Source organism: Hemitrygon akajei, unplaced genomic scaffold, assembly GCF_048418815.1.
Source record: "Hemitrygon akajei unplaced genomic scaffold, sHemAka1.3 Scf000093, whole genome shotgun sequence".
In the NCBI taxonomy this organism is placed as follows: Eukaryota; Metazoa; Chordata; class Chondrichthyes; order Myliobatiformes; family Dasyatidae; genus Hemitrygon; species Hemitrygon akajei.
The window spans coordinates 948,202-967,534 of record NW_027331979.1 but is presented as its reverse complement, the minus strand read 5'-3'; the positions used below and the strand labels follow the sequence as shown (position 1 = coordinate 967,534).

The following is a 19,333-nucleotide window of genomic DNA, read 5'->3' as shown; positions in this document are numbered from 1 at the left end:
GTGTTCAGGGAATGGATCAACACCTGGAATTAAGATAGTAGGATCTGTCAACTGTGGACTGGGACAGGCTGCTTTATGGCAAAGGTTTGCTTGGTAAGTGGGAGGCCTTCAAAGCGAAATTTTGAAAGTACAAAGCGGGTATGTGCTTGTCAGAATAAAAGGTAAAGATAGAAACTGCAGGGAACCTTGGATTTCAAGAGATATTGAGACCCTGGTGAAGCACAAAATGGAGTTTCATAACAGGGATAGGCAGGCAGGTTCTTATGAAGTATAAAATATACAAGAGAACACAGAAGAGATAAATCAGGATGGCTAAAAGCAGGCATGAGGTTGCCATTGCAGAAAAGATGAAGGATAATCCTCAGGGATTCCAGAGATAGATTAAGAGCAAAAGGATTGTAAGGCACAAAGTTGGTTCTCTGGAAGACCAGAATGGCAATCCACGTGTGGAACCAAAGCAGATGGGGGAGATCTTAAATATGTTTTCATCTCTATTTACTCAGGAGATGGACAAAGGTTCTATTGGAGTGTGAAAAAGCCACATTAAAATTGTGGACCCTGTACAGATTAAAGAAGAGATGTTATTTCACTGTTCAACATAGAACATTGAGCATAGAAATCTACATCATATTCCAGGCCTATCTATCTATCTAACTTACTCTAGAAACTGCCTAGAATTTCCCTAGCACAGAGCCCTCTATTTCTCTAAGCTCCATGTGCCTATCTAAGAGGCTGTTAAAAAACCCTATTGTATCTACCTCAACCACCACTGCTGGCAGTGGATTACATGCACACACTATTTTCTAGGTAAAAAACTTACCCTTGCCATCCACTCAGTAACTATTTCCAAGCACCTTAAAACTATGTCCCCCCGTGTTAGCCATTTCAAACCTGGGGGGAAAACCTCTGGCTATCCACACGATCAATGCCCCTCATCACTTTATAGACCTAAAAAGGGTCTAAAGATCAGAAAGTAAATTATACATTGCTTTGAGGATCTGTTAGAATTATGAGGGTATAGAGAGGGTAAATGCAAACAGCTTTTTCCACTGAGGTTGGGTAGGATGACAACCAGAGGTCATGGGTAAGTGGGGAAGGTGAAAATTTAACAGAAACATGTGGGAAAGCTCTTTAATGAAATGGTCGTGAGACTGTGGAATGAGACGCCAGCAAAAGTGGTGAATATAAGACCAGTTTCAACAATAAGAGAAGTTTGATAGGTACTTGGATGGTAGGGTCATGAAGGGTGATTGTCCCTGTGCAAGTAGTTGCATTAGACAGCTTAAATGTGTTCTCAGCATTGACTAGGTGGGCTAAACAGCCTGTTTCTGTACTGAACTTCTCCATGTTTCTATGACAGAGAAGCTGGCCAAACTTGTTTGGAAGGGAAAGGTAGGAGTGACAACAGAGCAGCAATGACTGGAGTTTCTGGGAGCAATACAGGAGCTGAGTGATCGATACATCCCAAAGAAATGGAAGTATTGGAAAGGCAGGATGACACAACCATGGCTGAAATGAGAAGCCAAAACAAACATAAAGACCAAAGAGAGAGCAAACAAAAGAGCAAAAACTATTGAGAAGCTTTTAGAAACCAACAGAAGACGACTAAGTAAAAAGTCAGATGAGCTCGCATGGAATTATGATTTTTAGTCATTAATGAGTCTTGGTAGCACCCAACAGTCTGAGACATTCAGAAGAATAAAATATCCGGGGCCTCAATATCTCTTGAAAAGCAAGGCTCCCTGCACCAGGTACCTTTCAACTTTTATTTTGACAGGCACATACAAACTCTACACCCTCAAAATTTCACTTCTGAAGGCCTCCCACTTACCAAGTACTCCTTTGCCAGAAAACAGCCGTCCCAAACCAGATTTGTCAGATCCTTTCTGATAACATCAAAATTGACCTTTCTCCAATTTAGAATCTCAACCCGTGGTCCAGACCTCTCTTTTTCCATATTTACTTTTGAATCTCATGGCATTATGATCACTAATTTTTGTCATCAGCCCTGGATCATGTCCTAACAGCTTATTGCACACTTCTACGTCGGGATTACGCACTGATTAAGGGCACATTTGACAAACTTTACCCCATCTAGTCCTTTTATATTATGGGAGTCCTAGTCAATATATGGAAAGTTAAATTCACTTACTGTATCAACCTTTGTTTCTTGGCATGGTCTGCGATCTCTCTAAAAATTTGTTCCTCTAAATCCCTCAGACTATTGGGTGCAACAATGTCCCAATAATGGCTACAATATTGTAATTCCCTGTCCTGAGCTCATCTGGCTTTCCTACGATGCTTCTTGCTTTGTAATATACACAGCTCAGCACATTCATCACACCATGCTCAGCAATTTGATTGTTGACTCCATCTGAGGTCTGAACAACTTCTGACCAAGCCTGTAAAGATGGGAATCTGTCCCCCCAGTTTAACGCCCTCCTGCTCCAATACTAACCAACTAAGTTGGCCAACATGATTAAACAAATAATATGGATTGGCCTAACAATGACCAAAATCGAATGTGACGAGCTTTGACATCTTGTTGGGACCTGACTATCAAATCCCAATCAACCCTGAAAGGAACTAATATTAAAGGAGAAGATGTTCAGTGGGAAGAAGGATGTGAGAGGGCTATATCTGGGGATCAGAAATGGGAACAAAAACCTACCAAGGGACAGGTGGGGCAACAACCCATTTTCAAATTAACAAGCAAGGATGCTTCCTGCCGTGAGTACCACCCCTCAGGAAGAGCCCAATGTAATATTGCAAGTTGCTGGAATTCCAATTCCATTTATGATTGATATGCCGGCAACCACAACCACTCTCAATCAGGAAATAATATTGGAAAATGGATTCCAGCTATCAAACACGACAATCACTCTGTCTGGGTTCGAAGGCACGGAACGCACGTATTCACATACACAGCCACTACAGGTGGAATTCCAGGGGGATTGACAAAAGCCAGTATTATGCACCCCTCTAGGGACAAAGTTCCCAGTCACATTAGAGAGGTTAAAGGAAGAGAGAACAGTGCATTACTGGCCGAAGTTCCGGATTTCCTTTGGCGACAGACAGGACAGGTGGTTCCCCATACCACCGTGAGGGTTTGCCTTGGGTTCAAGCCAAAGAGCCTAGGGTTCCTTGCCTACACCCTGATGAAACAAGCCTCCAGCACCAAGGGAGGCTGGCCAGACTTGGCCGCATGCCAACTCTGATACTGGAAGGACTCAGGTGAAGACAGGACATCTGGTAAGACACTCTTTTAATATTGACCGAACCCAAGAGGCTGTACCCCATCTCTGGGCAATCTCAGGCCATGAAATTGGCCTTGCTTGTTAATTTCTAAAACTGCCCCCCGTCTGGATCACCATGAAAGAAGGACAGACTCTCCCATCCACTCTGCAATATCCCCTCAAGCACGAGGCAATGTTTTATGAGAATGGAAGCCCTTTTGTGGATCCAGCAGGGAAACAATATTCTGGTGATGCGATAGTGACGGACAGTGAAGTAATTGAGCAGGCCTCTTTTGAAGCAGCTGTCTCGTCCAGAAGGCTGAGCTGTTTGCTCTGACTTGTGCCTGTATCCTAGCAACAGTTAAAAGTGCGAACAATTACACGGACTCCCGTTATGCATTTGGAGTTGTACATGACTACCGGGCTCTCTGGGAACATGGGGATTCCTGACTTGCTCTGGCCACCCCATTAGTAATGCCTCCTTTGTAAACAACTTACTCACCGCTCAACAGCTACCTCGAGTTTTGGCTATTATTAAATGTGCAGCCCACACCCGCATGGCCAACCAGGTCACTGAACTCAATGCTTTAGCAGATTAGACAGCGAAAAGTGCTGCACAATCCTCGATAGTTGTAGTCTCCTCGGGTCCCCATCAAGCAATCCTCCATGACTCAAGCAGAACGAGTTTGCCAGACATGTGGGAGGTACGTACTTTTCAGGGGGACGCCTCTGAGGAGGAGTGCAAGCTGTAGTTCCAGGTGGGGTGCCAGAAAGACCCCGACCGAGGTTTCTGGATCACCCCAGCGGGACTGGTTTGTGTTCCTACACAGTTTTTACCTATATTGGTCAATTATTCACACACCTGGAAAAGGAGGGAATGGTTGTTAACCTGCACCCTGCACACCGGGTACGACTCCCTTGACCATTTTCGTGTCTACAAGTTGATGTTACTGAATTGCCTAGAGTACATTGCTATAGATACTGCTTAGTTATTATAGATGCACTTAATAGATGGATTGAAGCTATTCCAACTACCAATAATACTGTTAAGACTGTTGTGAAGGTATTATTACGGGATATAATTCCCAGGTACGGCCTGCCAGAGATGCTGAGCTCTGACAATGGCCCACACTTTGTGGCGAAAGCAAGCGAAGGGGTGTGTAACAAACTAGCTATCAAGCAACATTTCCACTGTGTACACCACCCACGGGCCGCTGGCTTAGTGGAAAGTGTCAATGGCACTCTGAAGAGTAAATTGGCCAAACTAACAGCGGAGACTGGACTCGCGTGGATGAAGGTCCCACTGTTAGACCTATTCTACATGAGGGTCACCCCACAGGGGAAAACAGTGTTGTCACCAGCTGAAATCATTTATGGACGGCCCATGAGGACACCCTGTGGACCAAGACCTTGTCTACCATTGTTCCCAGAAAGTCTACCAGGTAAATTGGATATGCATACCCTCGGGGAAGAGATGGGGAAATACATATGCCAACTAAACAAAATTTTCCAAGCATTACATTCACAGGTACTACAGGCTTACAAGGAAGAGAACCACCCTGCAGAGAGGAGTGACTATCCAACCCAAGAACCTGGGAATTTTGTCCTGACCAAGAACTGGGATTGAGGGAAACTCAGACCTTGGTGGAGAGGACCATATTAGGTGTTACTGACCACTCCACGGCTCTGAGACTGAAGGGGCAATCTCGGTGGATACATCGAACAGACTACAATCGTGTTACTGAAGGAACTGAGTAGAAGGACTCTCTCGGACTAAAGGAAAAGGTATTGGTTGATCGTGGTGTGACGAACCTCTAGGTTTCTTGTCATTTTAAGAGAGAGTGCCTGAGTGACGTCAGCCGCCGGCTTTCTCAGCTCCTGTTTGATTCTTACTGAGAGAGAGGGAGGGGTGGAACTATTTGACTCTGCAGCGTGTTTACACTTGCTCACAGCTTGTGTTTACATAGCTCGCAGTTTGTTTTATTTAAGCAAGGACGGTCAGATGGAGAGAAAGAAAGAAGATGGAAGGTTCGAAATAAAGGACCTAGTGGCCGAAGTTCGCTGTTTGAACTCTCCTGTGCCCACAAGGGTGGGTTGATTATTGATCCAGCAAATACCTGGAAAATACCTGAGGAGGAAGGTAAAGCTGCGTGAGCGCGGGTGACGTCAGTGGCGAGCGCGGGCTTTAAAAAGCGACCCACTTTCAGGAGCGGGCAGCGGAGTGCGCAGGAGCAGAGTGCTGGGCTTTGGCTCAGCGGGCTTCGGCGCAAGAGGACTTCGGCAAGAAGCCTGCTTTTCATTTATTCTGACTAATCTGGGATCAGGTAATGGGGGAGACAGTTAGAGCAGTGGTGTGCTCCGTATGCAGTATGTGGGAGGTCAGGGTCAACACAGTTGTCCCTGATGACCACACCTGCAAAAGGAGCATCCAGCTGCAGCTCCTATCAGACCGAGTTAGGGAATTGAAGCAAGAGCTGGATGAACTACGGATCATTCGGGAGGCAGAGGCAGAGATAGATAAGAGTTATCGGGAGGCAGTCACACCGAAAAGACAGGAGGTAGGCAAATGGGTGACAGTCAAGAGAGGCAGGGGGAGCAGACAGAGAGAGAAGAGCACCCCTGTGGCCGTTTCCATCAAAAATAAGTATACTGTTTTGGATACTGTTGGTGGGGATGACCTACCAGGAATAAGCTGCAGTGGTCCTGTCTCTGGCACTGTGGTTGGACCTGCGACTAGGAAGGGGAGGAGGGAAGAGAAGAGAGCAGTAGTGATAGGGGATTCTATAGTCAGGGTAGGATTTTGATAGGAGATTTTGTGGGGAAGACTGGGAGTCTCGGATGGTATGTTGCTTCCCTGGTGCCGGGGTCCGAGACATCTCAGATCGGGTACAGGTTATTCTCGAGTGGGAGGGCAAGGATCCAGATGTTGTGGTCCATGTAGGGACCAATGACATGGGTAGGATGAGTGAGGGGGTCCCGCGTAGGGAGTTCAGGGAGTTAGGTGCGAAGCTGAAGAGCAGGACCTCCAGGGTAACAATCTCAGGATTGCTACCTGTGCCACGTGCGAGTGAGGCAAGGAACAGGAGGATTATAAAGATTAATACGTGGCTGAGAGGATGGTGCAGGAGGGAGGGCTTCAGGTTTGTGGATAATTGGGCCTTATTCCAGGGAAGGTGGGATCTGTTCCGAAGGGACGGTTTACACCTGAACTGGAGCGGTACTAACATTCTTGCAGGGAAGTTTGCTAGAGCTTCTTGGGGGGGTTTAAACTAAATTTGCATGGGGTGGGGATCCAGACTGTGAGAGAGGATAGCGAGAGGATGAATAAAGGACAGGTGGGGATTACACGGTTCCAGAATATTAAGTGTGTAGTAGAGGGAGGTGGGGCGGAACAAGTGATAAGGAGGACTCGTGTCAGAGGGATGGTCTGACGGAAGATGGAATTAAATGTGTTGCAAGAATAAGTAAATGTAGGAAGGACAACAAAATTCTAGGGGCGTATAAACCGATGGGAGTTCAGGGAGCTGGGTTAAGCACAATAGGCAGCGATTCAAACAGAGAGAGGAGAAATGGGTTAAAAATTCTATATCTGAATGCACGAAGTGTCAGGAATAAGGCGGATGAGCTTGAAGCCCAGGTGCGAATGGGTAACTATGATGTTGTTGGGATAACGGAGACATGGCTGCAGGGAGATCAGACCTGGGAAATGAACGTACAAGGGTATATGTGCATGTGGTAAAGGTAATGTCGCAGTAGTTATGGGGGATTTCAACATGCAGGTGAACTGGGAGAATCAGGTTGGTGCTGGACCACAGGATAGGGAGTTTGTAGAGTGCCTACGGGATGCATTCTTGGAACAGCTTGTACGAGAGCCGACCAGGGACAAGACTATTCTGGATTTAGTGTTATGTATTGAACATGATTTGATAAGCGATCTCGCAGTAAAGGAGCCATTGGGAGGTAGTGATCACAATATGATAAGCTTTTATCTGCAATTTGAGAAGGATAAGGGCAGCTCGGAGGTGACAGTGTTGCAGATGAACAGGGGAAACTATGAAGCCATGAGGGAGGAGCTGGCCAAAGTTGACTGGACGGATAGCCTAGCAGAAAAGACCGTGGCAGGTATTCTTGGGAATAATGCACAAGGTGCAAAATCAGTTCATCCCCCAGAGAAGGAAGGATTCAAAGGGGGGAAAGGGGCCTCAGTGGTTGACAAAGGAAGTCAGAGACTGCATAGCATTAAAAAAAAGGAAATATGACAGAGCTAAGGTGAGTGGGAGGACAGATGATTGGGAAGTTTTTAAGAAACAACAGAACTTAACTAAAAAGAGAATACGGGGAGAAAAAAATGAGGTACGAACGCAAGCTAGCCAGGAATACAAAGGAAGATAGCAAAAGCTTTTTTAGGTATGTGAAGAGAAAGAAGATAGTTAAGAACAATGTTGGGCCCTTGAAGAATGAATTGGGTGAAATTGTTATGGGAAACAGAGAAATAGCAGAAGAATTTAATGAGTACTTCAGATCTGTTTTCACTAAGGAAGACACAAGCAATCTCCCAGATGTATGGATGGGCCAAGGACATAGGGTAACAGAGGAAATGAAACAGATTGACATTCAGAAGGAAACGGTGATGAGAAGACTGATGGGACTGAAGGCCGACAAATCCCCAGGTCCAGATGGTCTGCACCCTAGGGTACTAAGAAGGTGGCTCTGGAAATTGCGGATGCATTGGTAATCATTTTCCAATGTTCCTTGGATTCAGGATCAGTTCCTGAGGATTGGAGAATGGCTAATGTTATCCCACTTTTTAAGAAAGGAGGGAGGGAGAAAACAGAACTATCGACCTGTCAGCCTGACATCGGTGGTGGGAGAGGTGCTGGAGTCCATTATTAAGGATGAAATAGTGGCATATCTAGATAGCAGTGATAGGATTGGGCCAAGCCAGAATGGATTTACCAAGGATAAATCATGCTTGACTAATCTGTTGGAGTTTTTTGAGGATGTAACCAGGAAGTTAGATGGGGGAGATCCAGTGGATGTAGTGTACCTCGATTTTCAGAAGGCATTTGATAAGGTCCCACATAGAAGATTGGTGGGTAAAATCAAAGCTCAGGGCATCAGGGGGAAGGCATTGACATGGATAGAAAACTGGTTGGCAGATAGAAAGCAAAGGGTAGCGGTGAATGGGTGTTTCTCGGAATGGCAGGTGGTGACTAGTGGGGTGCCACAGGGCTCGGTATTGGGACCACAGCTGTTTACCTTTTACGTTAACGATTTGGATGAAGGCATAGAGAATAGCATCAGCAAATTTGCTGATGATACTAAGCTGGGTGGCAGTGTGACATGTGATGAGGATGTTAGGAGAATTCAGGGTGACTTGGATAGGCTGGGTGAGTGGGCAGATACTTGGCAGATGACGTTTAATGTGAATAAGTGTGAGGTTATCCACTTTGGGAGTAAGAACAGGAAGGCAGATTATTATCTGAATGGTATAGAGTTGGGTAAGGGAGTAATACAAAGAGATCTCGGAGTCCTTGTTCATCAGTCACTGAAGGTGAATGAGCAAGTGCAGCAGGCAGTGAAGAAGGCTAATGGAAAGTTGGCCTTTATTACAAAGGGAATTGCATACAAGAGCAAGGAAATCCTCTTGCATTTGTACAGAGCCCTGGTGAGACCACACCTGGAGTATTGTGTACAGTTTTGGTCTCCAAGGTTAAGGAAGGTCATTCTGGCTGTAGAGGAAGTGCAGTGTAGATTCACGAGGTTAATTCCTGGGATGTCTGGACTGTCTTACGCAGAGAGGTTAGAGAGACTGGGCTTGTACACACTGGAATTAAGGAGATTGAGAGGGGATCTAATTGAAACATATAAGATTATTAAGGGATTGGACAAGATAGAAGCAGGAAATATGTTCCAGATGCTGGGAGAGTCCAGTACCAGAGGGCATGGTTTGAGAATAAGGGGTAGGTCATTTAGGACAGAGTTAAGGAAAAACTTCTTCTCCCAGAGAGTTGTGGGGGTCTGGAATGCACTGCCTCGGAAGGTAGTGGAGGCCAATTCCTTGGATGCTTTCAAGAAGGAGTTAGATAGGTATCTTATGGATAGGGGAATCAAAGGAAATGGGGACAGGGCAGGAACCGGGTATTGATAGTAGATGATCAGCCATGATCTCAAAATGGCGGTGCAGGCTCGAAGGGCTGAATGGTCTACTTCTGCACCTATTGTCTATTGAATGTGTGATTGTCACTTTGTTTGATCCACTGGAGTGGATCTTTAGGTTTGGCAGTATCCTGTGAAGACCACTTGTGCTAACCCTTGCCTGGGGGTGGTAATTCACTTGTACAGGGTAACCCGTGACAAATCACTGTTGGTGATAATTCCTATAATCCATATGGGGATTTTGATGGAGTATCCCATGGCTACCACATTTGTTAACCCTTAACTGGATTTGGGTGTGTTATGTGGTAACCACTTGTGAGAAAGAGATTCTGTGGAAATCACTGTCCGTAATACTTTGTGTGTTGGACCTGGATTGGGAGTACCTTGTGGAATCTACCTGTGTGTTAACCCTTGCCTGGGTGGTAGTTCCCTTTGAAGACGGTACCCCTGTTATCAGCTAGTTTTGGTGATAATTCATATGTGGATTTGGAACAAAGACGGATAAGATCTTCGGCGACTGTTATCCTGTTTTATCACCGTGGAACTTGTGGAATTGGAAGCAATTGCCTACTCTCGACATTCACCTTCGATTACAAATATCTCTCTCTCATCATTTATTCCGTGGATGAGCTGAACTTTCATACTTTACCATCTTAAGACTCTAAGCTTGGTATTCCCTGAGCTCAATGGTTTGGGAGTTATATTTACACATATGTACACACATAACACTGTTAACCATAGAACACTACAGCACAGTACAGGCCCTTCAGGCCTCCATGTTGTGCCGACCCATATAACCCTTAAAAAAAATGTACTAAATCCACACTACCACATAACCCTCTATTTTTCTTTCATCCATGTGCCTGTCCAAGAGGCTCTCAAATAGCCCTAATGTTATAGTCTCCACCACCATCACTGGCAAGTCATTCCAGGGACCCACAACCCTCTGTGTAAAAAAACATACCACTGATGTCTCCCCTAGACTTCCCTCCCTTAATTTTGTACAGATGCCCTCTGGTATTTGCTATTGCTGCCCTGGGAAACAGATACTGACTATCCACCCTGTCTATGCTTCTCATAATCTTGTAGACCTCTGTCAAGTCCCCTCTCATTCTTCTACTCTCCAAAGAGAAAAGTCCCAGCTCTGCTAACCTTGATTCATATGACTTGTTCTCCAAACCAGGCAACATCCTGGTAAATCTCCTCTGCACCCTCTCCATAGCATCCTCATCCTTCCTATAATGAGTTGACCAGAATTAAACATTAAGAGCAGTCTCACCAGAGATTTGTAGAGTTGCAACATGACCTCTCTACTCTTGAACTCAATCCCCCTGTTAATGAAGCCTAGCATACCATAGGCCTTCTTAACCACCCTATCAACCTGTGCAGCAACCTTGAGGGATGTATGGATTTGAACCCCAAGGTCCCTTTTGATTGTTTTGCTTAAGTTGTTATATTATAAGTAGATACAAATAAAGATAGTGGTGTTAACATCAAAACCAGACTCCATGTGTGGTCTATTGCTGCTGGTTCATTTAAATTGCTACAGGTATGTAACAGTGGTGTTCGTGTTTATGTCTTTGAGAGGGATCACCCCAGCATCCGGGGTCCCCATGTTAACACATTTCTGTGTCTCTGTCACACCGATGCCAAACAGGTAGAACTAGCGCCACCAAACGCAACTTCACAGACTGGGAAACATGCATCCTGGCCATACTTGCAGGTGCCCAGCAGCGGAGAGGAATAACTGAGACTGAATGATTTTGGATTATCACTTTTCTGTCCTATGGAGTAGCCAGGAATCCACCAAAGATAATCAATTTGGCTAAGGCACTTGAGGAGCCGGACACAATACTGCAGGGGCCCTGACAGAAACAAAGGCCCAAGTAACAGAAATATCAACTGAAATGATTGCAATCCGGCAAACAGTCGTACAGAATCGTATGGCTTTAGATTTTATCCAAGCTGAGAAAGGGGGAACCTGTGTTATTATTGACACAGAATGCTGCACCTATATCCCTGATGAGTCTACTAACATTACATCCCTCTCCAAGCACACTGCCACGGAGATTGACAGCATCAAGAAAGTAGGGCAGGATTTACACAGGTTCACCGAAGGGTTGAAATGGTAGTATTTGAAGGCCTGTTTGGTAATATGTGAGGCATGATATTGCATTATGGCTTAATAGTTGTGCATATCATTGTTATAATTACTGTTGTGCATTGTTTTTATTCATTGATAAGTCAATGCTGTACACGGTTGCTCTCTCTGTAAAAAAAATTACGGCTTTGTTGATCATGTAATGATCAAAAGGAGGGAGTGGTAAAGTATGTAAAAGGGTTAACACTTCCTTAAACAATAGCCGCCTGTTCTTCTGAAAGAAATTGCTGATGATTAGCCAATGTACTAAGCCATGCTGAGCCATATTTCTTCTTGAGGGCAGCTAGCTAGGGTTTCTGGATGTTTATCTGAATTGTGCACTCATGCGTAGAGATAGGACAGCTTCAGTCTGTTCTGTGTGTTTAAGCCATTATGACTATTTTGTAATTTAAATTAAGGGGCTGTAATATAGTAAATAACTTTGGCTCCAGCCTGCCTTGTGTGGTGGGTATCTGGACAGATATATCTGTGGTGTAAGGGGAATTGTTAGTCAGTTAGTGGATTGGATACTAACGACACTAACGACATAAACAGTCTATGACTGTTCCTGTTTGAACGACTAACTGAGTAAGCCCCAGGTGCTTGGAGTAAAGAGTTTGTATTTATACGGTCTCTGAGTGACTTTATCCGGATTCGACTTCCACAGAATGGGAGTGGTTTTAAAGGACTGGGCTGCTGGAAGCACATTACCAGACCTGGAGTGATTGCAACTGGATCTGACAGAGGCATAACTGGCTCCTCTGGGCACATTCAGTCTCACTCCAACAATTTCCTACCTTCCTTTTACAGGTATGTAATGTCTAAAGGACCAGTGTTTCAGTAAATGAGACTCACCAAACTTTCTCCTGACTGAATCACTGGATTCTATGAGTCAGATGGGTTCTCTCCAGTTGACGCTCTCAATCCTCGGGCTGGTTCACTTGTTGATGTTCCACTGTCTTCAGTTGTGGTTTGCTTCCAGTTGGGTTTTTCTTCCAATAAATCTCTCACCGCAGGTCTAACTTTAACATGAAAGATAATGAAGCACATTGACAATAGAAAGGAGAACCAAACATTTCTGCTTAATGTTACTAAGAGCAAAACTCACTGAAATTTAAATGTTGAAGGTAGATATAATGATCTCAGTGAACAATCTTTTATTGTCCCTCACACGTCACAAAACGATATGGGATAAGAAGGAGCCATCATTCAGTTATGGTCAGACATAAGACACAGGAACAGAATTAGGTGATTCGATCAATCTGGTCTGCCCCACCACTCAACCATGGCTGATTTTCATTCCAACACCATATTCCTGCCTTCCTCCAGTAACCCTGAAGCTACTTAGCAATCATCAATATATTAATCTCTGTCATAAACATACCCAAATGGCAGCCTCAACCACCCTCTACAGCAACAAATTCCACAAATCAGACTTCCTTTGGCTGAAGAAATTTTCTCACCTCAATTTTAAAGGGAAGCATCTTTATTCTGAGCCTGTGCTGTCAGATCACAGATTCTCTGTCTAATGGAAACATCCTTTCCATGTCCATTTTATCCAGGCTTTTCAGCATTCGGTAGGTTTACTTAACCATACATCCCTCCACCACCCCCCACTCTGAACTCCATTGAGCACAGGTCCAGAACCATCAAATACTTTTCATACATAAAGCCGATCATTCCTGAGATTATTCTTGTAAACATTGTTAGCAACACACCACGTGATCGTGCGTCACAAAGCAGATCTGCGGCGCACAGCCTCACGTGACCTGTTGGCGGGACGTCCGTTTCAATTCTGCGGAAATAGGCAGCCTGGGCTCCTGGTTTGGATCGCTCAATGCAGATTCAGTGAAGTCGACACATTTCTGACGAGCCCAGATAACTGGGTACTAAATGAGTAATTGGCCCTCAGTTCGGGGCTCAAGGCCAATATCGGACCTCCCCGCCCGGGATCGCTCTCAATACTCACCGATGGGAAAGTGATATTTTCGGCCCGCAGACAGTGATCCCGAATCCGCAGAACGGCGCCAGCCTGGAGACTGTGAGCATGCGCAAAGTGATTGGTGCATCATCCGGAGGGCGGGGCCTCGGAAGCGACGCACAGATGCTGCCCATCTGTGGTTAAATGGGAGGGGAAAATGGGATCACCTGACTCCTCCTTCCCCCCCGGCTGTGACTCCAGCTATCCATTACTCTGTGGAAAGAAGCAAACTTGCCACTCACATCTCCTCTCACCCTAAATGTATTAGCCATTTCACCCCCAGGAAAAATATATCGTCTTTCCACTATTTATTCCTCTCGTAATCTTATAAATGTCCATCCAGTCTCACCCCAGTCTGCGCCGCTCTGGAGTAAACAACACAAGTTTGTGCAACCTCTCGTTACAGCTCATGCTTCTAATCCAGGCAATATTCTGGTAAAACTCTTCTGCGAACAGAACTGTATGAAATTCTTCAGATGTGGTCTAACTAGTTGAATAAAACTGTGTTACGAACTGTAACGTTTTAGAAACGAAACAGCAGCAATACAGTTCACACCGGAGTCTGGTTTTGATGTTAAAACCACTTATTTATTAGTATCTACTTATAGTAACTTAACGAAATAAAGGAAAGGTAACAGTGTTATGTGTAAATATAAGTCCCAAACTATCGAGCCTGAGGGAACAAAGCTTAGAGTCTTGAGATGGTAAAGTAGGAAAATTCAGTAATCCCCGGAATAAATGATGGGAGAGAGATATTTGTAATCCAGGGTGAAACGTAGAGAAAAGGCCGTTACTTCGAAATAACCGTCGTCGAAAATTTTATCCGTTGAATCTGTCCATATACAAGTTATCAGCGAAAGTGACCTGTCACAGTAATACCGTCTATCAGGGGTTACCGCACAACATACCCAGACAAGGGTTAACACAAGTAACAACCACACACATTCGTTGTGGTTCTGTGCACCGATGATCAACCCACTCTTGTGGGCCGAGGCGAGTTCCAAGCCTCAGCTGCGACTAACTGAAGCTATCAGCTTTTCCACTCACACACACACACACACTCTCTCTCTCTCTCTCTCTCTCTTCCCCCCCCCCCCCCCGCTCTCTCTCTCTCTCTCTTCAGACTGGCCGACAGCCTGTCTGCAGATCGCTCACTCTCTCTCTCATGATTAATCCACAGTTAGCGCTGTCAGCCTGTGACTGACGTCATAGTCCCGCCTCCTCACGCCGGCGCTCTTAAAGAAACAGTCACAGTACGACCGCAGGCACGTAACAGCTGCAACACAACTTCCCGACTTTTGAACTCAATGCTTCAACTAATAAAGACAACCACGCCATTTGCCTTCTTGACCACCCGATCAATCTGTGCAGTCTCTTTCAGGAGCGATGAACTTGGAGTCTGAGATCCCTCTGATCATCAACACTGTTCAGGGTTTTGCATTTAACAGTGTACTGTCTCATACATTCGACCTACCGAGCTGCCAAGATGATCATCACTGATCAAATCTCACTGAGATTTCTCAGGTCCTGTTGAATTTATTGCCAAGTGCACAAGTACGGGAAGGTACAGGTACAGAGAAACACTGACTTGTGGCAGCATCACAGGCAAGTACATTCGGATAACACACGGATCACCAATTATATGATTCTCTGTCAGTAACAATCTATTATCTATAAACATGTCATTAACCGTATTTTATATACAGTACGTTCTGTCATGATCAATATTTAAATGTGCAATAACAGACTTGGAAATGTTGAATTTGGCCCCTGTCTCTATTCCTCCTGTAATCCACAACCAGCTCCTTTGTTTTTGTCACAATGAGGGAGAGGTTGTTTTCTTGACACCACTGTGTCGGGGTGATGACTTCTTCTCTGTCGGCTGTCTCGTTATTATTTGAGATTAGGCCAGTCAGTGTAGTGTCCTCAGCAAATTTAATAAGCAGATTGAAGCTGTGGGTGACGACACAAGTCATGGATATACAGAGAGTAAAGGAGGGGGCAAGGAGACACCTCTGTGGGGTATGTGTGCTGGGGTTCAGAGAGACAGAGGTGAGGGAGCCCACTCTCGCGACCTGACAGGAAGTCCAGGATCCAGCTACACAAGACACGGTGAAGGCCGAGGTCTCTGAGATTCTTGTCGATACTTCTCGCCTTCGTATGGCTACTACTCTGCCCATGACTGCAAGGAACTGCAGAGAACTTTGGAGAGCGGAGAACATCAGAGAAACAAGCCTCCCCTCCATGGACTCTTCCTACACTTCCCCTGCCTCGGAAAAGCAGGCCATGTACTCAAAGATCCTCACAACCTGGACATTCTTGCTGCAAACACGCTCCCCCATCGGGGAAGAGATACAAATGCCTTAAAGCGCGAACCACCCGGCTCAAGGACGGCTTCCTGTCTGCGGTTATAAGCCAAATGAATGATAAAATGTAATCGACCTCACAATGTAACTCGACGTGACCCTGCACCATATGTCTATCTGCACTGCACTTTCTCTGCAGCCATAATGCTTTGTTACAGTTATTGTCTTGTCGTATATCAGCTCAATGTACTGTCGTAATGTACTGATCTGTGTGGCTGGTACGTCAGGCAAGCTATTCACTGTAGCTCAGTACGTGATAAGAATAAACAATATCCCCATTTTAATTGTGTGGAAATATTAGACAGACTGAGCTTCTGCTTTGGAAACTCAGAAGGAAACTTAACTGACTGTTGTAATTTCTGAGGAATGCAAATAAATGGAAAAGGCTTCAATCTCGCATTACGATCTGCGGTAACTGGGATCAGGTGACAGGTGGTGGGTCTCCCATATCAATATCAGGATCAGGTTTAATAACACCAGCATATGTCATGAAATCTGTTGTCTCTGCGGCAACAGGAGAACCTAATTCATAACAATAGATTTTAACAACTATGAATTACAATAATATACATATTAAATCGTTAAATTATATAAGTAGTGCAAAAATAAACATAAAAACTAAACTCTTTTAATTGTGTGGATATTCTGGAGCAAAGCTTAACTGAACTGTCCACGTTGATGAGAAGCTCAGAAAAATAGTAAAGGCTAAATTCTCATATGAATGGGTCAGGCATCCAGAAATATTGGCTGCACTTTGGCAGGGAGAAACAGTGGAATAGACCATAAGACCATAAAATATTGGAGCAGAAGTTGGCCATTCGGCCCACCGAGTCTGCTCCGTCATTCAATGATGGCTGTTCCAATTCTTCCTGTCATCTCCACTCCCCTGACTTGGTCCCATACCCTTTGATGCGCTGGCTAATCAAGAAGCTATCTATCTCTGCCTTAAATACACCCAATGACTTGGCTCCACAGCCACTCATGACAACAAATTCCACAGATTTACCACCCACTGACTGAAGTAATTTATCCGCATCTCCATTCCAAAATGGACGTCCTTCAGTTCTGAAGACATGCCCTCTTGTCCTAGCATCCCCTACCATTGGAAATTTACTTTGCCATATCTAATCTGTAATGGTCTTTTAACATTCAGAATGTTTCTATGAGGTCCCTATTATTCTCCTGAACTCCAGGGGACACAGCCCATGAGCTGTCAGACCCTCCTCATATGGTAAACCTTTCATTGCTGGAATAATTCTAGTGAATCTTCTCTAAACCCTCTACAATGCCAGTATATCATTTCTAAAATAAGGATCCCAAAACTGCACACAATAGTCTGTGTGATCTCACGAGTGCCTTACAGAGTCGCACCATCGCATCCTTGCTCTTAATTCAACCCATAGAGACTCTACACCTTCCAGTCATATGTCATCTCCTTCCAAAGATTTAATATTGTACACAGGGCCACACCACTTCCTGTGCCTACCCACCTCTCTTTCAGATACACCGTACATCGTTGGACTTCCAGCTGCCAATGGCCGCCATTCTTTAGCCAAGTTTCACAGATAGCCACAGCGTCATGTTTGCCAATCTGTAGCTGGATTTCAAGATTGTTCATTTTATTCCTTATGCTGCGTGCATTCAAATACAACACTCTCAGTCCAGTATGTGCTGCTTTCTGTTTTAATCGCACAATGACTCTATTGCCCTGTAACTCATGCCACTGGTTTTGATTAAGCTTCATCTCCTGCCTGTTCTTTCTATAATCTCCGTTGCACACAATCTTTGATTTATTTCTGTTTTCCCCTTCCTCAGCCCAATCACTCCGGGTCCCATCTTTGTATACCTGTCTGGACACGCCCCTCTGCTGACTGCTCCTCCTCCTCCCTCAGTCACCTACTCCTGAGGTTCAATAACATTGCTGACTCTGAGTTTACCACCGTCAAATGCCAGGAGGGATATAATAATAATAATAATAATAATAAGAAGAAGAAGAAGAAGAAGAAGAAGAAGAAGAAGAAGAAGAAGAAGAAGAAGAAGAAGAAGAAGAAGAAGAAGAAGAAGAACAAGAAGAAGAACAAGAAGAAGAAAGTTTCTGGTGGCAGCCGTGTAAATAAAATGTGATCTAGCGTGTCCAATCCGTTAATAATCTTACCTGTTTCATTCAGATCCCCTCTCATCCTTCTAAGAATGCGAAGGAGACAGACAAACTGAGCCAAGTCACAGACTGATGAAGGGGAGGAATGATCCATTTTGATACAGAGAGGGAAGCAGAGAGTTTGATATTGTGCCTGACACCGGAACTGTAGCCAGTTAGAAGATGAAGTGTTGTTCCTCCAAATTGTTTTGAGCTGTGAAAGTGTTTTTTTATCAGAAGACACAATGGAGACTAAAATTATCTGAGTTGAAATGTTGTCCTTCTCCCAGTGACGTGCTTTGTAAACTTTCAACAGTGTAGAAAGATCAAGGGATTTGTGTATGGGAATCTCAAACGTTGTTTCCGCTGTATCTGTCAGTTCACCAGCGCTTGAATGTCGCCGATCCTTGAATGTGGGGGCGGAGATACGGGAGAAGACAGCGCCCCACTCGCTGCAAGACAGCCCGATCACGTGTCCGTGTTCGTGATCTGATTGGATACATTGCCACGACGTTGATAGCAGTGTGATGTCATTCACTGACGAAGTGTCTCGGCCCGAAAAGTTGACAGCTCGTTTCAACGGATGCTGAGTTCATCCAGCTTGTTTGTACGTGTTGATGTCATTCACTGGCACTCATTTTGGAAGGGATTCAATCGGCCATCGCAGATACACCAACAGCTTCGCACCCGGAAGCGACCGTTCACCTGCTCCGTGTGTGCGAAGAGACACATTCAGTTAACCCACCTTGTGATGCTCCGGTGAGTTCACAATAAATAGAGGCCACATTTCTGTCCGGAGTGAGCAAAGAGTTTTACTCAATCATCCCAGCTGCTGCAACACCAGCAACTTCACATCAGGGAGGAAGTTCAAATCAGCTCCGTGTTAAATGTTTAACCATCACGGTGACTGAAGGCAGCTGCAGGTTCATGAGGGACTGTTACTGTCGGATTCTGCAGTTCTTTCAGCTGCTCATCGCACCCAGGACTGAACCCTGGTCACTGAGCATTGGAAGAGTCTGTTCTGCTGATGTTAACCTTAAACTGGACTGATGTTTAATATTGTGGATCTGTGAAAGATAAACCAGTTCTGTTTCAAATCCCGTGTCTCAGGTACTGACTGTCTCTGCCAGACTCAGAATGTACACTAGAGAGGCCCATGTTTCTGTTCCATATCAGTATTTAGAAATATATCCCTGCCACTCCCCATTCAATCTCCCTGTGATTACCGGTTGCAGCTAGTCGCCACTCTAGGAGATTTCCCTTGAATTTCATAAAATCATAGAAATCTACAGCACATTACAGACGCTTTGGCCC

At 44.9% G+C, this 19,333-nt stretch overlaps 1 protein-coding gene across 4 annotated transcripts in view; it reads right to left on the bottom strand.

Moving 5' to 3' along the window:
• The window catches only part of LOC140722924 (uncharacterized), a 43,064-nt gene extending 29,245 nt beyond the window's left edge, over nt 1-13,819 (bottom strand). The window contains exons 1-2 of one of the 4 annotated variants that reach the window (XM_073037552.1): nt 13,505-13,819; nt 12,391-12,557 (exon numbers count right to left, since the gene is read on the bottom strand). The gene's annotated coding sequence lies outside the window, so the exon portion shown is untranslated. Of the gene's footprint in view, nt 1-12,390; nt 12,558-12,998; nt 13,224-13,504 lie in introns of those variants that run through there. The other 3 variants (XM_073037553.1, XM_073037554.1, XM_073037555.1) reach the window with 3 other exon arrangements.
• Between the last annotated feature and the right edge of the window lie 5,514 nt (nt 13,820-19,333).